Source organism: Panthera tigris, chromosome A1 (assembly GCF_018350195.1).
Source record: "Panthera tigris isolate Pti1 chromosome A1, P.tigris_Pti1_mat1.1, whole genome shotgun sequence".
NCBI lineage: Eukaryota > Metazoa > Chordata > Mammalia > Carnivora > Felidae > Panthera > Panthera tigris.
Window position 1 is genome coordinate 62671223 of NC_056660.1, and position 19755 is coordinate 62690977.

Sequence of the window (19755 nt, forward strand, 5' to 3'; positions counted from 1 at the left end):
CTCCAGGTATGTAACTTTTACAAATAGAATTGAGAAAATTCCCACAGGAACATACTGAAATGGACACAAAATTAAATATTGGAAATAACAGTCTCTCTCTTCCTAACTTCAGTAGTCCTGTACCAATCATGGGTGTTTCTCACAAACATACTTTATTTATCTGCTCAAGACTTTTACTGGACTCTAGACTTTTACTGGGATGAGATAATGGGTGGAGAATGGTGCCTACAAAATCTAAATTAGTTTCTTCAAGAAAGAACAGAGCTCCATTTGGTAAAAAGGTAAGAAAAGAAGTGATCTGGAAGAACGTGTGGAATGTAGCAGGCTAGAGTTTGAGAGATAACAGGGAAATAAATTTGAGAAATAACTACCAATATGATTGGGACTTCAGGGAGAGAGAGAGATAAAAGAGATTTTAAAAATTAACAGCAATGATAAACATCTATTATTAATTCTGTAATAGGTGCTGTTCTAAGTGGCTTACATGTATGAATTGAACTTGATTGTCCAACAATTGTATAAGATAGTTATACAATTTTAGCGTCCTCTACTTTATGAATGAGAAAACTCTGGAACATTGAAAATAAGTAACTTGCCTAAGGTTAATCAACTAAACACAGAGTTGTAATTCACACCCAAGCAGTTTGTCCCTTAACTTATTCATTTAACAGTTAGACTATAGATGCTTTACTTAGAAAATATGCCTTACAGCCATTTCAAAAAATATTTACAGAAAACATCCACAAAGATATTTACTTTCCAGTGCTTTTTGAGTTAAGATCTGTGTTTCTTTTAATCTTGTTAGCACATTTTAACTGACATTAATGGAGTACAGCTTTAGTCAAATTATACAAGTAAAATTAAAAGAATCTCAAAACTAATGTCCTAGTTACTATGACATTCAAATAAAATTAAATATAAAATGGATTGTGCTACTTAATGTTCTATGGCTAAAAGACGAAAGTTCAAAAAAATTCCTTTGGCAGTGTGCAGTTATTGTAACTTATAGGTGTACAATTTTACACATCAAAAACCTTTACAAATGGTCTCATACTCTTAACACAGAGTGACAAAGGAAAAACCTTATAGGCTACATAAGACTCAAGGAATATAAATCCAAAGTTTGTCTTGCATTAGGCAAGACTTACAAGAAATAAAGCCTAACGTTTCTATGCAGATGCTATCACTGGAAAACATCCACTTAATTTGGTTGTGGCCAAAGTCCAGTCTTTGACCTGTATTTGAAGGTTTATGTGCTAGAAATGCTGTAAATTAATGAAGTGGATGCTCCATTTAAGCATTAGTAGCAGAGTACCAGAAAAAGGCCAGAGGGAAAGTAAGAGATGAACCTGGGCTCAGAAAAAGAAAAAAAAGCCAACTTGAAGAATAATAACCTGAGATTGGAATCTTCACTTCTACATAGTCACCATCCCCACCGCCATGTCCTTTGAGCCTCTGTCTATAAAGGGGAATGGTATTTCATCAAATATAAGACATTAAATAAGATGCACCATTGGTTTATGTAGAGTTAATTTTTAAAAATCAACCAATTAAAATGACACAGTGTTTTCTCATAATTTAGAATTATTTCATATTTGTTGAAAAACGGATTTATATCTGCATATAATAAAAGGAAAATAAAAATTGGTGGAAGAATTACAAATCTTCATAAGATTTTATTTTTTGGGAAAACTTCAAACAAAGTTTTGATACCTCTGTTTTCCCATAAAATATCACCATCTATGCCATAGAGAGCACTGGTGATGCTACTAAAATCTGCCTCAATATTGTCTTTGGGGTCTTGTTCCAAGCTTCTGACATTTTGTAAGTTTTGATGCTGGTGCTTTCTTGATATTAACTGATGCTGACAATGGAGGACTTCAGGTAACACTCAAAACCTTCTACTATAGTCTAAATGTTTACATATCTTCAGAATTCATATGTCAAGCCCTAATCCCTACTGTGATGGTATTTAGAAGTGGGGCCTTAGGGAGACTATAAGGTTATGAGGATGGAGCCCTTTTGAAAAGAACTGGTGCCCCTATGAAAACACCCCCTAGAGAGCTCCTTTGCCTCTTCCATCATGTGAAGACACAGCTACAAGATAGCCATTCTGTGAACCAGACACTAAAACTACCTGTGCCTTGATCTTAGATTTCCCAACCTCCAGAAAGAACTGTGATAAATAAATTTCTGTTATATATAAGTCACCCAGTATATGGTATTTTTGTTTTAGCAGCCTAAATCAACAAAGACATGATCCTATTAAGGTCCTTAGATAGTTTATGATTGAGACACAGAAAGTTTTACCTTTCCCACCATGCAGGCAAAAATAACAGCCAAGGTTGGATATGCTCAAGCAATAACACATCATCATTTCCACCCAGTCAGAGTTCATTTTAAGATTCCATTAATTGTAAGACATATCCCAATTTCAGAAAAGTTAGGCAGGTAGAAATTGTGCAGCTTAGAATCAATGAAATTAAGTGTGTGAGCTGTTCCATGTTATGTTAACTCCTGAATAATTAGGAGTTTTGACACCATTTTTTTTTTTTTTTGGTCATTAGAGTGAAATATCTGTTGTTAACCTGCCTGTGTGACTTTTCCTTGCATAAAAATGCCAGCCTTCCTGCCCTCAAATTCATTATGTTGGAGGCCCCTACATTGCCCTCCATGCTTGAATCTAAGAAATTGTAATGTCAATAGGTTGCTTTCTCAGAGTCTACTTTGTAAACCCTTCTTCTCTCAGAAAAGGATCTAACATTTTTTTAACCAAGTAGTAAAACACATAATAAAGTACTGTCTAGTTTATAGTTTAAGAGTACAAGCTCTATAATCCCTTCTCTAAGACCTTGAGACAGAAATGTTTCAGAATGCTTAATTTTCTTTTAATTTTATATAGTATCACACATGTACCATATCCTATATAACACCAATAGATTCTAGAGTGGGATACTGTAATCAAAGTTGTTAATACTTTTGCAATAAGATGGATGAATTGTAATAGGGATAAGGACTATAAATGGCCTCATGTAAATTCAGGCTGGATTTGGCCACCAAATGAGACAGGGGCAGGTAAATTTTGCCACCAAGAGAATTACACAAATCTTTCAGTTTTCCAAGCTAATGGAACTCAGAATTGCAAATAAGGGTTTGTGGACATAGGTTAAGCATTAATATTCTAGTTTTTGCATAGAGCTTTAGGCATGGGCTAGAAAGTGAATGTTATTTTAGAAGGATGAGGGAAGTGCCAAGTTTTCTCAGTTTCCAAGTAATCACATCTTATTTGGAGAAAAAGAACACATCCACAGTTGAGGTTGGCCATGTGGCTTTGAAAACTGGCCTCATTGCATAAAATTCTTCCTCCTTATATTTCCTCATCTCAGTAAATGGTATCACAAACTACCCAATTTCTGAAGCCAAAAACCTTACAGTTTTCCTATATTCTGTTCTCATCTCTCATCATATCAAAAAGTCTTACCAATCTACTTCTATATATGCCCTTTTGGAACATACACATTATAGGACATCCAGTCTTTCTATCTCCAGGGCTACCACCTCAATCCAAGCCACATCATGTCTTCTGAATTAAGATAACTTCCTATTCCATGTACTCTTTGGGCTCTCATCTCCCAGCAGCCATTGCTCACACAGCAGCTACAGTGATCTTTAAATCACAAGTCAGATGTCTCCTTTGCCTGCTTAAGAACTCCAAAACTCTTACATGACCAATGCTTTGCATGACCTGGACCTCTTCTCCCACTTTCCTTTCACTTACTGTACTTTATTAACCCCTGTCAGCTTTCTTTCTGTTCTGCAAATAAGCAAGCTTCTTCCTCCTTTACAGCCTTTGCATTTGCTGCTCGCTTGGGGATGCAGCTAGGGACACTGAGACCTGAGACCTTTGCCTCTCTGGCTTCTTCTTGTACTTTAGTTGTCAGCTCAGATGTCAGTTCCTCATCCTGGATTTTCTTGGCTCCCAATCCAAGCTAGATCTGACCCCTAATCACTCAATGGATGACCTTTGTTGATTTTCTTTTGGGTATTACCATTTTGAAGTTATCTTGGTGAATTGTTTCTTTACATATTCACTCCGGTGTCTCTGCCTTCTAGACTGTAAGCTTCATACAGGCAAGGACTGTTTACCATTGTTTATCCACTGTCCAGACCATTGGCTGGTATATAGAAGAGGTTTATTAAATATATTTCAAATAAATGTATAAAATCCAAATAATTGATAGTCTAAAATGTTAATTCTATTATTACCATCAATCAGATTATTGGTGTTCTTAGTTCATGCAAATTGGAGTAGACTATGGACATTTTAGAGAATGGTGATATGTCCAGAATACCAGAGCAGGGGATGTTTTTAGTTAATTTGATATTTTGGCCACTTAAATCATTACTATAGATCTGTAACTTGGGTTACATTTAATGAATGCTTTCTATGGGACATAATGCTGTAGGACTTAAATATATAACATCATTTTATCTTTCTATCAACTGAAAAAACTAAGTGACTTGCCCAATGTCTCATATCTAGAATGCAGCTGCTCTAGGATTGAATCCAGATTCCTCAGAGCACAAACCTGACAAAATGAATGTAATCAATTTATATTGAAAACAATTTAACTTTCTTTTAATGATTCAAATGCAATTATGAAAATATTGCTATTCTATATAGCACAATGAAAACGCAGTTATCTGAGTTCTATGAGTTTTAAAGAATGTGAAGATAGAATTTCATGTCTTTATACTGGAACGATGATCTTTTCTTTGGAAAAATCCTGAGTTGGAGCCTCCAGGTTTATTTCCTCTTATGGTTACAGAAGATATAAATAAATTAAAAAATCACTTTTATGAAACTCACCTGGTTTGCAAGGCTATCATTTTAATAAGGAAACCAAAATTCTTTCTTCTACTGTTTTTTTTATTTTAATTTCAGTATAGTTAACATACAGTGTCAAATTAGTTTTTGGTGTACAGTATCGTGATTCACTGACTCTATACACTGCCCATTATTCATAATGGTAAGAGTATTCTTTAATTCCCATAACATATTTAACCCATCCCCCTCAACCACCTCTCTTCTGATAACCATCATTGTTTTCTCATTAGTTAAGTGTCTGTTTCTTGATTTGTCTCTCTTTTAAGCTTTGTTCATTTTTGTGTTTCTTAAATTATACATATACATGAAATCCTATGGATTGTCTTTCTCTGACTTATTTCACTTAGTCTTACACTATTTAGATCCATCCATGTTGTTGCAAATGGGAAGATTTCATTCTTTTTTATGGCTGAATAATATTCCATTCGCATGCACACACACAAACACACACGCACACACCACTTCTTTACCCATTCATCTATGGATGGACACGTGGGCTGTTTCCATAATTTGGCTATTGTAAATAATGCTGCAATAAACATAGCAGTGCATATATCCTTTTGAATTAGTGTTTTCATATTTTGGGGGTAAATACAAAGTAGTGCCATTACTGCATCATATGGAAGTTCTATTTTTAAATTTTAAGGAACCTCTGTCCCATTTTCCAGAGTGTCTGCCCCAGTTTGCATTTCCACCAACAGTGCATAAGGGTTCCTTTTTCTCCACATTCTTGCCAACACCTGTTGTTTCTTGTGTTTTTTATTTTAACATTCTGACAGGTTTCAGGTAATAGCTCATTGTAGTTTAGATTTGCATTTCCCTGATGATGAGTGATGTTGAGCATCTTTTCATGTGTCTGTTGGCCATCTGTATGTCTTTTTTGGAAAAATGTCTATTACATTTTTAAATTGGATTACTGGGAGAGGGTTGGTGTTGAATTGTAGCAATTCTTTAGAGGTTTTGTATACTAACCTTTTATCAGATATATCCTTTGCAAATACTTCTCCAATTCAGTAGGATTTCTTTTAGTTTTGTTGATAGTTTCATTCACTGTGCAGAAGCATTTTTTTTATTTAGTCCTAAAAGTTTGTTTTTGCTTTTGTTCCCTTTGCCTCAGCAGACATAACTAAAAAAATGCTGTTATGGCCAATGTTGGAGAAATTACTGCCTGTGCTCTCTTCTAGAATTTTTATGGTTTCAGGTCTCACATTTAGGTCCTTAATCCATTTTGAGTTTATTTTTGTGTGTACTGTTAGAAAGTGATCCAGTTTCATTCTTTTGCATGTATCTGTCCAGTTTTGTCAACATCATTTGTTGAAGAGACTGTCTTTTCCCCACTGCATATCCTTTCTTTCTTTGTCAAAAATTAATTTACCATATAACCATGGGTTTATTTCTGGGCTCTCTATTCTGTTCTCTTGGTTTATGTGTCTGTTTTTGTGCCAATACAATACTGTTTTGTTTTGTTTTAATGTTTATTTGTTTATTTTGAGAGGGAGGAGGGGCAGAGAGAGAGGGAGAAAGAGAATCCTGAGCAGGCTCCATGCTACCAGCACAGAGACCAATGTGGGGCTTGCTCTCATGAGCCATGACATCATGACCTGATCCTAAATCAAGAGTCAGACAACTAATGGACTGAGCCACCCAGGCACCCCATCGTACTGTTTTGATTATTACAGCTATGTAGTATAACTTGAAATCTAGAATTATGCTACCTCCAGGTTTGTTTCTCTTTTTCAAGATTGCTTTGACTGTTCAGGGTCTTTTGTGGTTCCATACAAATTTTAGGATTGTTTGTTCTAGTTCTGTGAAAAATGCTGTTGGTATTTTGATAAAGATTGCATTAAATCTGTAGATTGTTTTGGGTACTATAGACATTTTAACAATATTTGTTCTTCCCCATGAGCATGGAATGTCTTTCCATTTTTTGTGTTTTTTTTTTCAATTTCTTTCATAAGTGTTTTATATCACCTTCTTAGTTAAATTTATAAGTAGGTATTATTTTGTTGCAATTATAAAAATGATTGATTTCTTAATTTCTCTTTATGCTGCTTCATTATTGGCATATAGAGATGCAGTATTTTTTTGTATGTTGATTTTGTATCCTGTGACCTTACTGAATTTGTTTATCAATTCTAGTAGTTTTTTGGCAGAATCTTCCAGTTTTCTATATAGAGTATCATCTCATCTGCAAATAATGAAAGTTTTACTTATTCCTTTCTGAATTGGATGTCTTTTGTTTCTTTTTGTTATCTGATTGCTGTGGCTAGGAGTTCCAGTGCTATGGTGAATAAAAGTGGTGAGAGTGGACATCCCTGTCTTTTTCTTGACTGTGTGGAGGAAAAGCTGTCAGTTTTTCCCCATTGAGGATGATGTTAGCTGTGAGTTTTTTGTATATGGCCTTTACTATGTGGAGGGGTGTTCCCTCTAAACCTACTTTGTTGAGGGTTTCTATCATGAATGGATTCTGTACTTTTCAGATACTTTTTCATTTTGTCTATTGAAATGATCTTACAGTTTTTATCCTTTCTCTCACTGATGTGAAGTATCATGTCGGTTGATTTGCAAATACTGAACCACCCTTGCAGCTGAGGAGTAAATCCCACTTGATTGTGGTGAATGATTTTTTTTTCATGCATTGTTGGATTTGGTGTGCTAGTATTTTTATTAAGGCTTTTTGCATCCATGTTCATCAGAGATTTTGGCCTGTAGTTCTCTTGTTTTGTGGTGTCATTATCTGCTTTTGGTATCAGGGTAATGCTGGCCTCATAGAATGAATTTGGAAGCTTTTCTTCCTCTTATTTTTTGGAATATTTTGAGAAAAATAGGTATTAAGTCATCTTTAAATGTTTGGTGGGATTCATCTGTGAAGCTGTATGGTCCTGGACTTTTGTTTATTTGGAATTTTTTTGATTACTAATTCAATTTGATTGTTGGTAATCTGTCTTTTCAAATTTTCTATTTCTTATTCACTTTTGGGAGGTTCTGTGTTTCTAGGAATTTGTCCATTTCTTCTAGGTTGTCCAATTTGGTGGCATATAGTTTTCCATAACATTCTCTTTGAATCCTTTGTATTCTGTAGTGTCAGTTTCCCCACTTTCATTTCTGATTTTGTTTGAGTCCTCTCTCTCTCTCTCATCTCATCTCACTTTCTCTTTTTATGAATCTGGCTAAAGGTTCATCAATTCTGTTGGTCTTCACAAAGAATCATCTCCTACCCAGTTTAATTAATTTGTTTTATTGGTTTTTTTTTTTTTTTTAGTTTCTATTTTATTTCTGCTCTATTCTATGATTTTCCTCCATCTATTTGTTTTGAGTTTTCATGGTTCTTCTTTTTTAGCTCCTTTATGTGTCAGGTTAGGTTGTTTATTTGAGATTTTTTTGCTTCTTTAAGTAGGCCAATTTTTAGCTATATACCTTTTCTTAGAACAGCTTTTGTTATATCCCAAATTTGGGACCATTGTGTTTTCATTTTGACTTGTCTCCATGTATTTTTTGAGTTCCTCTTTGATTTTTTGGTTGACTCATGCATTATTTAGTAGCATGTCATTTAACCCCCCTGTATTTTTTCTCTTTCCAGATTTTTTCTTGTGGTTAATTTTTAGTTTCATAGTGTTGTGGGCAGAAAAGATGCATGGTATGACTTCAATCTTTCTGCATTTGTTAAGGCTTGTTTTGTAGCCTAATATGTGATCTATTCTGGAGAATGTTTCATGTGCACTTGAAAGGAATGTGTATTATGCTGTTTTAGGATGGAATGTTCTAAATATATCTGTGAAATCCATCTGGTCCAATATGTCATTCAAAGCCACTGTTTCCTTGTTGATTTTCTGTTTGTATGATCTATCCATTGATGTAAGTGGGGTGTTAAAATCCCCTACTATTATTGTATTACTATCAATTATTTCCTTTATGCTTATTATTAACTTCTTTGTGTATTTGGGTGCTCCCATGTTGGGTGAATAAATATTCACAGTTGTTCTATCGTCTTGTTGAATTGTTCCCTTTATGATTATATAATGTGCTTTGTCTCTTGTTACAGTCTTTGTTTTAAAGTCCTTTTTGTCTGATATAAGTATTGCTACCCTGGCTTTCTTTTCGCATCCATTCATATGACAAATACTTCTCCATCCCTTCAATTTCACTCTGCTTGTATCTTTGTTTTTTTAATGTCTATTTATTTATTTTGAGAGAATGTGTGTGTGGGTCGGGCAGGGTCAGAGAGAGAGGGAGAGACAGAATCCCATCCAGGCTCTGCACTGTCAATGTGGAATCCGGATGTGGGGCTCAAACTCACAAACTGTGAGATCATAACCTGAGCCAAAATCGAGACTCAGACATTTAACGACTGAGCCACCCAGGCGCCCCACTCTGCAGGTGTCTTTAGGTCTGAAATGAATCTCTTGTAGACAGCATATAGATGGATTTTCTTCTTTTATTCTTTCCATCACCCTGTGGCTTTTGGTTGGAGCAATTAGTGCATTTACATTCAAAGTAATTATTGATACATATGCATTTATTGCCTTTTTGTTACTCATTTTATGGTTGTTATAATTCCTCTGTTCCTTTCTCCCTTTGCTCTCTTTTCACAATTAGTTGTCTTTCTTTAGTGATTTACTTGGATTTCTTTCCCTTTATTTTTTTGCATATATATTGCCGGTTTTTGATTTGTGGTTACCATTTCTTTTGTATATAACATCTTCTGAATGTAACAGTCTATATTAAGTTGGTGGTCACTAAGTCAGAACCCATTCTGTCCCCTACATTTTAGGTATATGGTGTCATTCTTTTTTTTAACGTTTATTCATTTTTGAGAGATGGAGAGAGACAGAATATGAGTGGGGAGGGGCAGAGAGAGGGAGACACAGAATCTGAAGCATGCTCCAGGCTCTGAGCTGTCAGCACAGAGCCTGATGTGGGGCTCAAACCCATGAGCTGTGCGATCTTGAGCTGAGCTGAAGTCCGGATGCTTAACCAACTGAGCCACCCAGGCGCCCCCATATGGTGTCATTGTGTGAGTCCCTTGACTGATATTTACAGATATACTTATTTTTACTGCTTTTCTGCTTCCTACTTTCTTACTCTTACTTATGGTCTTTTCTTTCCCCTGAAAGAATCCCTTTTAATATTTCTTGTAGGACTGGTTTACAGTATGAATTCCTTTAACTTTTGTTTTTCTGGGAAACTCTTTATCTCTCCTTTTATTCTGAATGATAGCCTTGCTAGATAGAATATTCTTGACTGTAGAATTTTTCCTTTCAGAACTTTCAATATATCATGCTACTGCTTTCTGGCCTGCAAAGATTTGACTGAAAAATATGCTGATAGCATTATGGGGTTTCCCTTGTATGTAATTCTCTTTTGCCTGCTGCCTTCAAAATTCTCCCTTTATCACTACTTTTTGACATTTCAATTACTATGTGTCTTAGTGTGGCGCTCCTTGGATTGATTTTTTTAGAGGCTCCTTGTGTCTCCTATGTCTGAATGTCTGTTTCCTTCCCCAGATTCCAGAAATGTTCAGCTATTATTTCTTCAAATAAGTTTTCTGCCCCCTTTTCTCCCTCTGGGATCCCTATAATGTGAATGTTATTATGCTTGATGATGTCACTGAGTTTCCTGTGTCTATTCTCCTTTTGCATAATTTTTTTTTCTCTCTTACCTGCTCAGCTTGATTACTTTCCATTACTCTGTCCTCCAGGTTGCTGATTTGTTCCTCTGCTTCCCCTAGTGTGCTATTTATTTCATATAGTTTTATTTTCTTAATTCCATTTATCATTTTCTTCATTTTGATTGATTCTTTTTTATCTCTTTGTTGAAGATCTCACTGATGTCCTCCACTTTTTTCTCCAGTCCAATGAGTATCTTTATGATCACTATTTTAAATTCTCTATCAGGCATATTACTTACTCCATTTTACTTAGATCTCTTGCTGTGATTTTTACTGTTCTTTCATTTGGGGTATGTTCCTCTGTCTCCTCATTTTGTCTCTTTGTGTCTGCTTCTGTGTTTTAGGAAAGTCAGCTATATGCCCTGCTCTTGAAAGTAGTGGCTTTTTGAAGCAGAGGTTCTGTAGTTACTTGCAGTGCAATATCCCCTGTTCAGTAGAACCTGGCACTTCAGGGTTGTCTCCTATGTGTGTTGATTGCACCTTGCTGTTGTGGCTGAGTCACTTTTTCCTTCAGTCCAATTGTCTGGCTCTCTTTGCCTGTTGTGGCAGTGTATGGTCCCTGTGGTACTAGTGGGCCAGTCTGGACCCGCCTGGGCTTAAGTTGAGTCATACCACGCATTTGCAAGATGTAGTAGCACCAAACTTCAGGGCACTTTCCCTGCGTTGTCCCCTGAGCTTTCATTGGTAGGTGGGTCCTGCAGTACAACCAGATGCCTGCCCCCAGCTCACTGCTGGGACCACAGTCTGACTGGTGTGTGTGCTTATCTTTCCCTCTTCCTGGCACAGAAGTCTCATTGGAGTGGTGCTGGCCCCTCTCTGGGCTGCTTTCACACTGCCAGGCTTATAATACAACTTTGGATGGGCTCTGGCCATGAGCATATTGGGGGGAGTGGATCCACAATGTGCACAGTGTGGGGCACGGTGTTTTTACAAGGGTTGTGCCAGTCCTCTAGGAGCGGGGAACTGCAGTAGTGGACTGAGGTTGGCCTGGCTAGAAGGGGTGGATATCTCTGAAGCACAAGTAGGAGGGCTGGTGTTGTCAGCAAGTTAGGTAGTGAGTGTGGTGGTGTGCTGATTTGTGCAGGTGACGGTGAGTTTATGTTGGGAGCAGGGTAGGGAAATGGCACCTGCCAGCTCCCCTGCTCCTGAAGAAGTCTCCCAGGTATCTCTTTCCCTTCATGATGTGCTCTGAGGTGAGTAAACAAGTCTCCCTCCAGGAAGTACCAGGTGTTTTTCAAACTGCTGCTTCTCTGCTGTATCTCAGAGGGGCTGTTTGTTGTTCTGTCTCTTTTAGGGTGGGGATTCAATTTCCTCTCACCCTCCCACTCTTCCAGAGCATAGCCCACTGGTTTTTAAAATTCCAGGTTTTAAGTCTTGCTGGTTGTAAGCACTCATGAAATCTAGTCCCTTTAGTTTTCAAAGCCAAATGTTATGGGGATTTGTGTTCTCCATGCGGGCTCCCAGGTATAATAGTCTGCCTCTCTCTCTGTCTACATGTGCAAGCCCCTCCCACATCAGATAGTGCTGTGGGTATTTAGTTCACTACTGGTCTCTGTTCTTCATACTCTCTTTGGGGTTGCTTCTTCTCTACCTTTAGCTTTGGTGTTTGTTCTGCCAGTCTTTGAGTCATTTTCTGGGTTATTTACAATGATGTGAGTGTTACAATGATGTTAGTTGTATCTGTGTAATGAAGTAGCCTAGGGTCCTCCTACTTCACCATCTTTCCAGCCTTTCTCTTCTCTATTTTTTGACCTGAAGGTGGACACGTTTCCTTTAAGAAATTAAAATGTTATGGTATAATATTTAGAAGAATATTGACCCTGTTACAGTGAAGAAAATCCAGACTACTTATCAGGACAAAGCAATTTTTATGTAGTTTAATTAAAACTATAGGAAGAAAATGTATTGCAACCAAATTGGTGTCGGACAAGTCTCCTGAATAGACCAACAAGGTAAATAAGATGAAAGCCTTAAACTGTCTCATGCACTATTTATGTGCCTGTTGAAAGACACACTGTCTACTTCTTTGGGCTACCCACCATTTTAAAAATTATTTTCTCATTTCTTTATTATGTGTATTATTATTTCTTTATTATGTTGCAAGAAAGTGTGAGGTTTCCTTCAAATGACATTAACACACACAAAAAAGTAGAATTTTAAATAAAAAGTTGTCTTGAGGTTTTATTTTCAACTCTTCCCATCAACACTTCTGATGCTGACTATATTTAGTGAAACTTCCTTTATAAGTGTGTAACGACCCTTTCCGCTATAACTATCCCTGTTATTATTAACAACTAAAATTTGAGGTGTGACTTTTCACATGCCAAAAGTATTTCATTTTTTTTGAGGTGTCAAATCCTTTTTTTAATTGTTGGCTTTACCCAATGGCTAAAATCATTCCAGAAAGTAATATAAAATGTATTTCAAAAACATTACCAAAGTAATTTTAAAATGTAGATTTTTTAAAATTATAAATACACCAATACATGTTAGATACAGAAAATTTATGTCTGCAGAATAGTTATTTGAAACATTTGAATGTCTCTTTTCAGATTTCTTGAAGCAATATTATAATGCCAAAAAAAATGGTTAAGTTTCTGAAGGATACAAAAGAAAGAAATCTAAACAATCCATATGTAAGTCCCATGACTACATAAAAATTACTGCATCCATAATAACCATAACTACAGAGAAAAATGTATGCATTTGAAAGTTTTTCTAATATATGTAGTAATATTATTATACAATGATGTCATCACATACCTTCCAGTGTATATTACTTCAGTTATTTTAAGTAACTTAATTTTACTAGATCTTTGTTTCTGTATTTCTCAATTGCAAAGCCACCACACACTGAAGGGAAAGCTGTCTTTGCATGAGGACATTTTGTGGCTGATATAGAACATGCAGACTAGACTGAATGGGGTTTATGCTGAGTCCTAGCTTATGGACTGAAACAAGGAAGGCTGAAATCTAACCAGCACAGCCTAATCTAGGCTATATCTTTTACCAGCACATCAAGAAACAAGTTTGGAGGCTCAAGTCCTAAAGCTCCTCCAGAGGGAAGGTACTACTGACATTCCTTATTGCATTTAATCCTCCTAATAGCCCTTTCTGTTGGGTTCTGCTATGGTTCTCATGTTACAAATAGAAGATACCGAGGCACAAACAGCCAGTCATAAGCAAGGGTTTGAATTAAAGATTTCTTTGGTTGTAGATGCAGGTTCATTCTACTGATCATACTTTCTTGCCAAACAAAGAACTGAGAGATTTACAGAGGGGTAAAGAGGGTCAAGGCAATGATTCTCAGTCATTTTATAAATAAATAATGGCATGTGTGTGTGTGTGTGTGTATGAATATATATTCATACATACAATGAGAAGGAGAATGTACGTATATGTAACGATGTACCTGTGGTTTGGTAGAAAATAGAAAGTTTTAAGAGCAAATATGAAAAATGTAAAATATAAAGATTAAAAAACAGGAGGATTAATGCTAAATTGCTTATTTAGTAAAGAAGATTTTTTTCCTGTACATTTCCATACTTGAAATCACTTCTCCACAAGTATTTAGGTCATCCTTCATTCACATTAAGAGAAATTAATTGCTTTCCATTTCAATTTATTTTTTCTTCAAGCTAGCTAGTTTTTTTTCCTTGGTATTAGAGACTCATGCTTCACAGACACCATGAACTTAAAAAAAAAAAAAGTTAATGACAAGGAAGGAATGAAAGGATTAGAATTTGAACTTTATCTTCACATTGCCTGGATTCAAATCAACTGTACCTCAGTTTTCTCTCCCGTAAGATGGAAGTTGTGAGGATTAAATCAGAAGATACAAAAAAACCACTTAAGGCATCTGATAAACATTAAATCATAGCTCTCACATCAAAGTAATGCACAGAAGTGATCATTTGAATGTCTTAGATACTAAAACCACCTCAGTGGTCAATAATTCATATTAGATCTTCATTGGATTATTGAATCAATTTTCTAACAAATAAAATATTGATTTTCATTTGCTCTAAATCTTTAAATAATAAGGTTTTCTTTTGAAATTTTTTTTACATTTTTTATTTTAGAGAGAGAGTGGGAGAGAGGTAGAGAGAAAGAATCTTAAGCAGGCTCAGTGCTCAACACAGAACCCCACGTGGGGCTCAATCCCACAACTGTGCAAATTCATCACCAGAACTGAAATCAAAAGTCAGATGCTTAACCAACTAAGCTACCTTAGACACCCCAAAATAAGTAAGGTTTTCTTATAATTGAAAGATACTCTATAGGTACACATTTCCCATGTCTCTTGATCTTAAAACCACACTCTAAGCCATTCATGAATCACTTCATTTAGGCACTTGGAAGTGTTAAACTAGAAAAATACAGATGAACAATATCCCTAATGTTACACTGTAAAAGATTTACTCATAAGTAAACAAGAGAATCATGATTAGCATCTTCCTGAAGTATGACTATTTTGAAAGTCTGAAAAGAATAATAAGCTCTGTAGGTTAAGCATTTTACCTCTGAAATTCCTGATTTCCTGAGGGTTAGATTAAGAAATGTATGGTTGAATAATTAATGCCCAGGATTCCAAGAGTAAGACTGTATTGCCCCCAAGTAGCAATAAGTAAACTTTCATTTATAACTAACATATTGTAACGTGTGCATGTGCTCATTGCTTTGTGTGATTAAGTCAAACCTGGAGATAATTGGGTTTATTCTTTGTTCTTGCATTTGTTATTTGTCAGCAATAGAGGAATTACTCTAGGTGCCTACATGAATTTCAGATATCATAGGTATGATGGGATAATATCTATGGTGATAATATAATATCTCTAATATCTATCTAATGCTAAACCATTTTTTGTTTACCAATGCCTAGAATATGGCACAGACAAGTGCTCAGTAAGTTATTTGTTGACTAAGTGAAGAAATGAATAAGGCAAAGCTTTGAAGTTACTGACTTACGAAGGAAAATGGAAAGAAGACTCAAGATAGAGGTGGCAGGAAAAAGAAAGTAGCAATCTATTAGGTGAGAGTAATAACATGGTGCCAAAAGACACAGAAAATTAAATATCCAACAAATTCAACACACATTTTTTTAGTCACATTTTTGTGTTCATTATTTTCCACATTTCAGTCTTTTTTTTTAAGGTCTTTCACCGTTTGCCATATTAGGTAACTCCTATGGGGTATTTTTCTTTAAACGAAGCTTAAATGGACTCACTTTTTAAAAATGTTCCCCATTCTACACGGTATTACCTGTCAGATCATGGGTTTGATTCTTCATCCCTATTTCTCAAAATTTGTTATGTGCACAAGTCACCTGGAGACAAAACTAAGATTAAACATCTGACTCTTGATTTTGGCTCAGGTCATGATCTCACAGTTGTGAGATCAAGCCCCAAGTCTGGCTCAGACCTAAGCATGGAGCCTACTTAAAATTCTCTCTCCCTTTTCCTCTGCCCTTCCCCCATGTGAACACTGTCTGTCTGCATGTCTGTCTGTCTCTCTCTCAAAAAAAAAAAAAAAAAAAAGATTCTGGTGCACTAAGTCTGGGTGGGGCACACTTCTGCATTTCTCATGAGCTCCCAGTGAAGCTGAGGACACACTTTGAATATCAGGAAGCTACACACACACACACACACACACACACACACACACACATAAATATAGACTCAAATCCTAAACTAGCAATGTTTTAAAATTTATCTTAATATCCTGTGAAATCATCTCAGGTACCCCACCAGTGGTAAATCTAATGATATAAATAGACATTCTGCTGGGATTGAAAAAAAGTATTTTAAATGTCCTTTGTATTCAGACAACTCACTGTGTCAAGAAGAAAGGTATTTATGTAAGAAACCAAGATAACATATGCTATGGGCTATCCTAGAGCTTGGTACAAAACCCTTCGAGAAAACCCTACAAAGTTTGGGGAAGGCCATGGAAGAAGCATGTCTCAGCGGCTGAGGAGAAACTTTCACAGGATGACCCAGAATACAGGCTGTCTGCTGCCTGCCACTGTGCCCCTGTTGTCAGGCTGTGCCCCATGCAAAAGAACCCAGCTGAGGCTATATGGGCTCTCTGCTTCTCTCTCTCCAAGGTCTTTCACAGGACCGCATCGGCCTGAGTAGGGGTTCTTTTTGAAACCATCTTCCCTTAGATGGGGGTGGGGTAACCTTTTGGGACTTTATCTGCTTAGAAAAGGCCCCTTTTCTCTTTCTTTAAGAGGCCCCTTTTCTAATCCTTCTTCCTGAAGGAGCATCTGTATTCTAATTTGTATAGACACCATAGAGCCACACACTGTATATTATGAGCATAATTTCTTGCCAGATGGGGTTCAATTTCCTTCCCCTTTCTTAACTTTCTCTCCCATTATTATAAAGAGAATGGATAGTCTGAGGGGAGCAGGGGTGCAAAGAAGCTCCAGTCCTTGCTGAGTCATAGTGGCCTCTCTTCAGTATTCTTCCTATTTACTCTCTGCTATAGGCAAAATAATGGCTCCCCCAAGGTGTCCGTGTTCTAATTTCCTGAATCTGTGAATTTGTTGTGATACATGACAGAGGGAAATTATGGTTGCAGATGGAATTAATGTTGCTAATTGGCTGACTTTAAAATAAAGTATCCTGGCATATCCAGATGAGTTCCATGTAATCACAAGGTTTTTTTTTTTTTAAGTGGAAGAAGGAGGGGTACCTGGGTGGCTCAGGCAGTTGAGGGTTGACTCTTGATTTTGGCTCAGGTCATGATCCTGGGGTCATGGGCTCAAACCCTTTGCTGGGCTTCATGCTGGGTGTGGAGCCTGCTTGGGATTTTCTCTCTCTCTCTCTCTCTCTCTCTCTCTCTCTCTCTCTCTCTCACACACACACACACACACACACACACACAAATAATAAATAAAAAATTAAAGAGTTTTTTTTAAGTGGAAAAGGGAAGCAGGAGAAGAGGTTAGACTAATGTGAAATAAAAAGGACTGGACACAACATGTCTTTGCTGGAGAAGGGGGCCAAAGCCAAGGACTGTAAGCAGCTTCTAGAAACTGGAAAGGGTAGGCAGCTGATTCTCACCTAGAGCCTCCAAAAGTGGAACAGCTCTGCCAATAGCTTGATTTTAGCCCACTGAGATCCCCATCAAACTCTGACCCACAGAATTGTAAAATAATAGTTTTGTGTTAAGCCAATAGGCAGTAGCATTTTGTAAAAGCAGCAATGGAAATGAATACACCCTCTCTCTGGTTCCAGAGACCCCTCTGTTTTGCCTCTTTTTGTTTCCAGTATGCTACCCTTTCCTGATTTGATATCTTTTACCTCTCCTTCACAATCTCTTTTGTTAAGTTCTCCTTATTATCTCTAAAAATACATTCTTCCCCAGGTTACACAGTTAGTTCCCGTTAGTCACGCTGCAGGAATCACAGATTGGCTGAACATGGCCCAGGGTCAGCTTGCAGATATGTTTTCTTAGGCCTCAGTGTTTTTCACAAGCCAAACTGAACTGCATTTAGGTGAGATATGTATCCTCTTATTTTCCATAATTCTTATTATCCCATACTGCATTTAACCTGACCTACTTCCCCGGTTTGCATGATTTGCTTTGTCCTTAAAGGTTTTGAGTTGAAGATCCCTCTTTTAAGCCATAAATGTGTATTAAGATGTTAAGATGTTACATTAAAAAGGATTATTGGGTCAAATAGGTTTAGGAAATGCCAACTTAGGCAAAGTAAGGTAAGTTGTTAATATGTTGGGAATTGACAGCCTTGATTATGTTAATTATCACATATCTATGTATATGTATCTATGTACAGCTATATATATGGCTGTATAGTTGTATATAGCAGATAGCTGCCTATAGCACGCAGCATCTTCCAAATTTATATCTTTAGGAACTAGTGGAGCACCTTATAGGTAGAATAGTCCAAGTATACACATTGAGGTTTATCATTAAGTATACTCTTTTCATCTCTTCCCATTAACTGCAACCATTGCTTATATCTTGATGAATACCCCAAGCTATACATATAATAAATCAAACACTTTTAAAGCATGTACCGTGAAAGCAGGTAAGTGCTTTCACACCTACAAGCTGATTCACAATGCTGATACGATAATAGGCATTATTCTCATTTTATTTTATTGTGAAAAAACTGAGATCTAGAGAGCTTGTCATATTCCCAGTGTCACACAACTAGAAAGCTGCAAAGTTGAAATGTGAACTCAACTTGCTCTGGAGTCTGCACTGAACTCACACCTCCATGTGAGGTGCTCTTGAGCTGAACCTGTAGGTCCAATGTAAGAAAACACTTCCTACCCAGAGGTGATTGAAAATCTAGCAAGCTATCTCAGATCAGGTTGAATTCATTGCCTCCAGAGATGTTCAAGAAGAGACTGAGGAAAATTCTTAGAAGGGGATTTTATGGGAAGCATAACGACTGGAGACAACTAACTCATCCATAAGGTCTTTCCAAAGAAGAGATTCTAAAAAGATGAGAGAGTCTGTTCTGTCTGGGAAGGTACCATGAGCAAAGATGAGGACTGTGGTTTGGAAGTAGACCAACCTGGCTACTATGAAAAACTTATGGAGAGAAATAGTTGCAAGTAATGCTACAAAGGTATGTCAGAAAAATAGGGGTTTGATAATCCTTTAACCGATGGGGAGCCAAAAATATCTCATCAGGAAAGTGACAGATAATTTTTATATACTAAGTGATTTGAAGGAAATTAGTCAAATGATAGTCATGATCTACTGAGCGGTGTCTCATCAGGCCTCTATTGCATCTTCTCTTCCTCCTCCTTTCCACTAGGTGGCACCAGAACTCAAAGTCAAGCATCTGGAAAAGGCTATCTGTTCTAAGCCTTTATTGTTGAATGGATGACTTGTATAAAGATATTTGAAGTGATGTGAACATATCAAAAAATACTTTTATTGCCAATTCCTAATATGCCTCTTCATTCACCCTGGGGTATTTTTCCAGTAGGTAACAATTTTCGGCTTAACTGACTGTAACGTTCTGAGGAAGAGCTTCTGGGGACCGTGCCAGTTTAGAGTACTGTTGTAGACCAGCATATTAACACTGTCCTGCAGAAATTGCTAACAGCCAGCTGGAAGTTGATACAGTGGAATTTATTCAACTCTTGATGGCTTCAATAAGGGTGGGACTGTTCTAATTCTTAAGACAGGGCAGATTTTCAGGTGGCCGGTT

The 19755-nt window shown here is 36.7% G+C and overlaps 1 long non-coding RNA gene across 3 annotated transcripts in view; it reads left to right on the plus strand.

Annotated features, from left to right (window-relative positions):
* LOC122236662 overlaps positions 1-19452 on the plus strand; it is an 88628-nt gene extending 69176 nt beyond the window's left edge. Inside the window, exons 4-5 of one of the 3 annotated variants that reach the window (XR_006214816.1) lie at positions 15439-15588; positions 19357-19452. This is a non-coding gene — a long non-coding RNA (uncharacterized LOC122236662). Of the gene's footprint in view, positions 1-13108; positions 13184-15438; positions 15589-19356 lie in introns of those variants that run through there. The other 2 variants (XR_006214815.1, XR_006214818.1) reach the window with 2 other exon arrangements.
* The last annotated feature ends 303 nt before the right edge of the window (positions 19453-19755 follow it).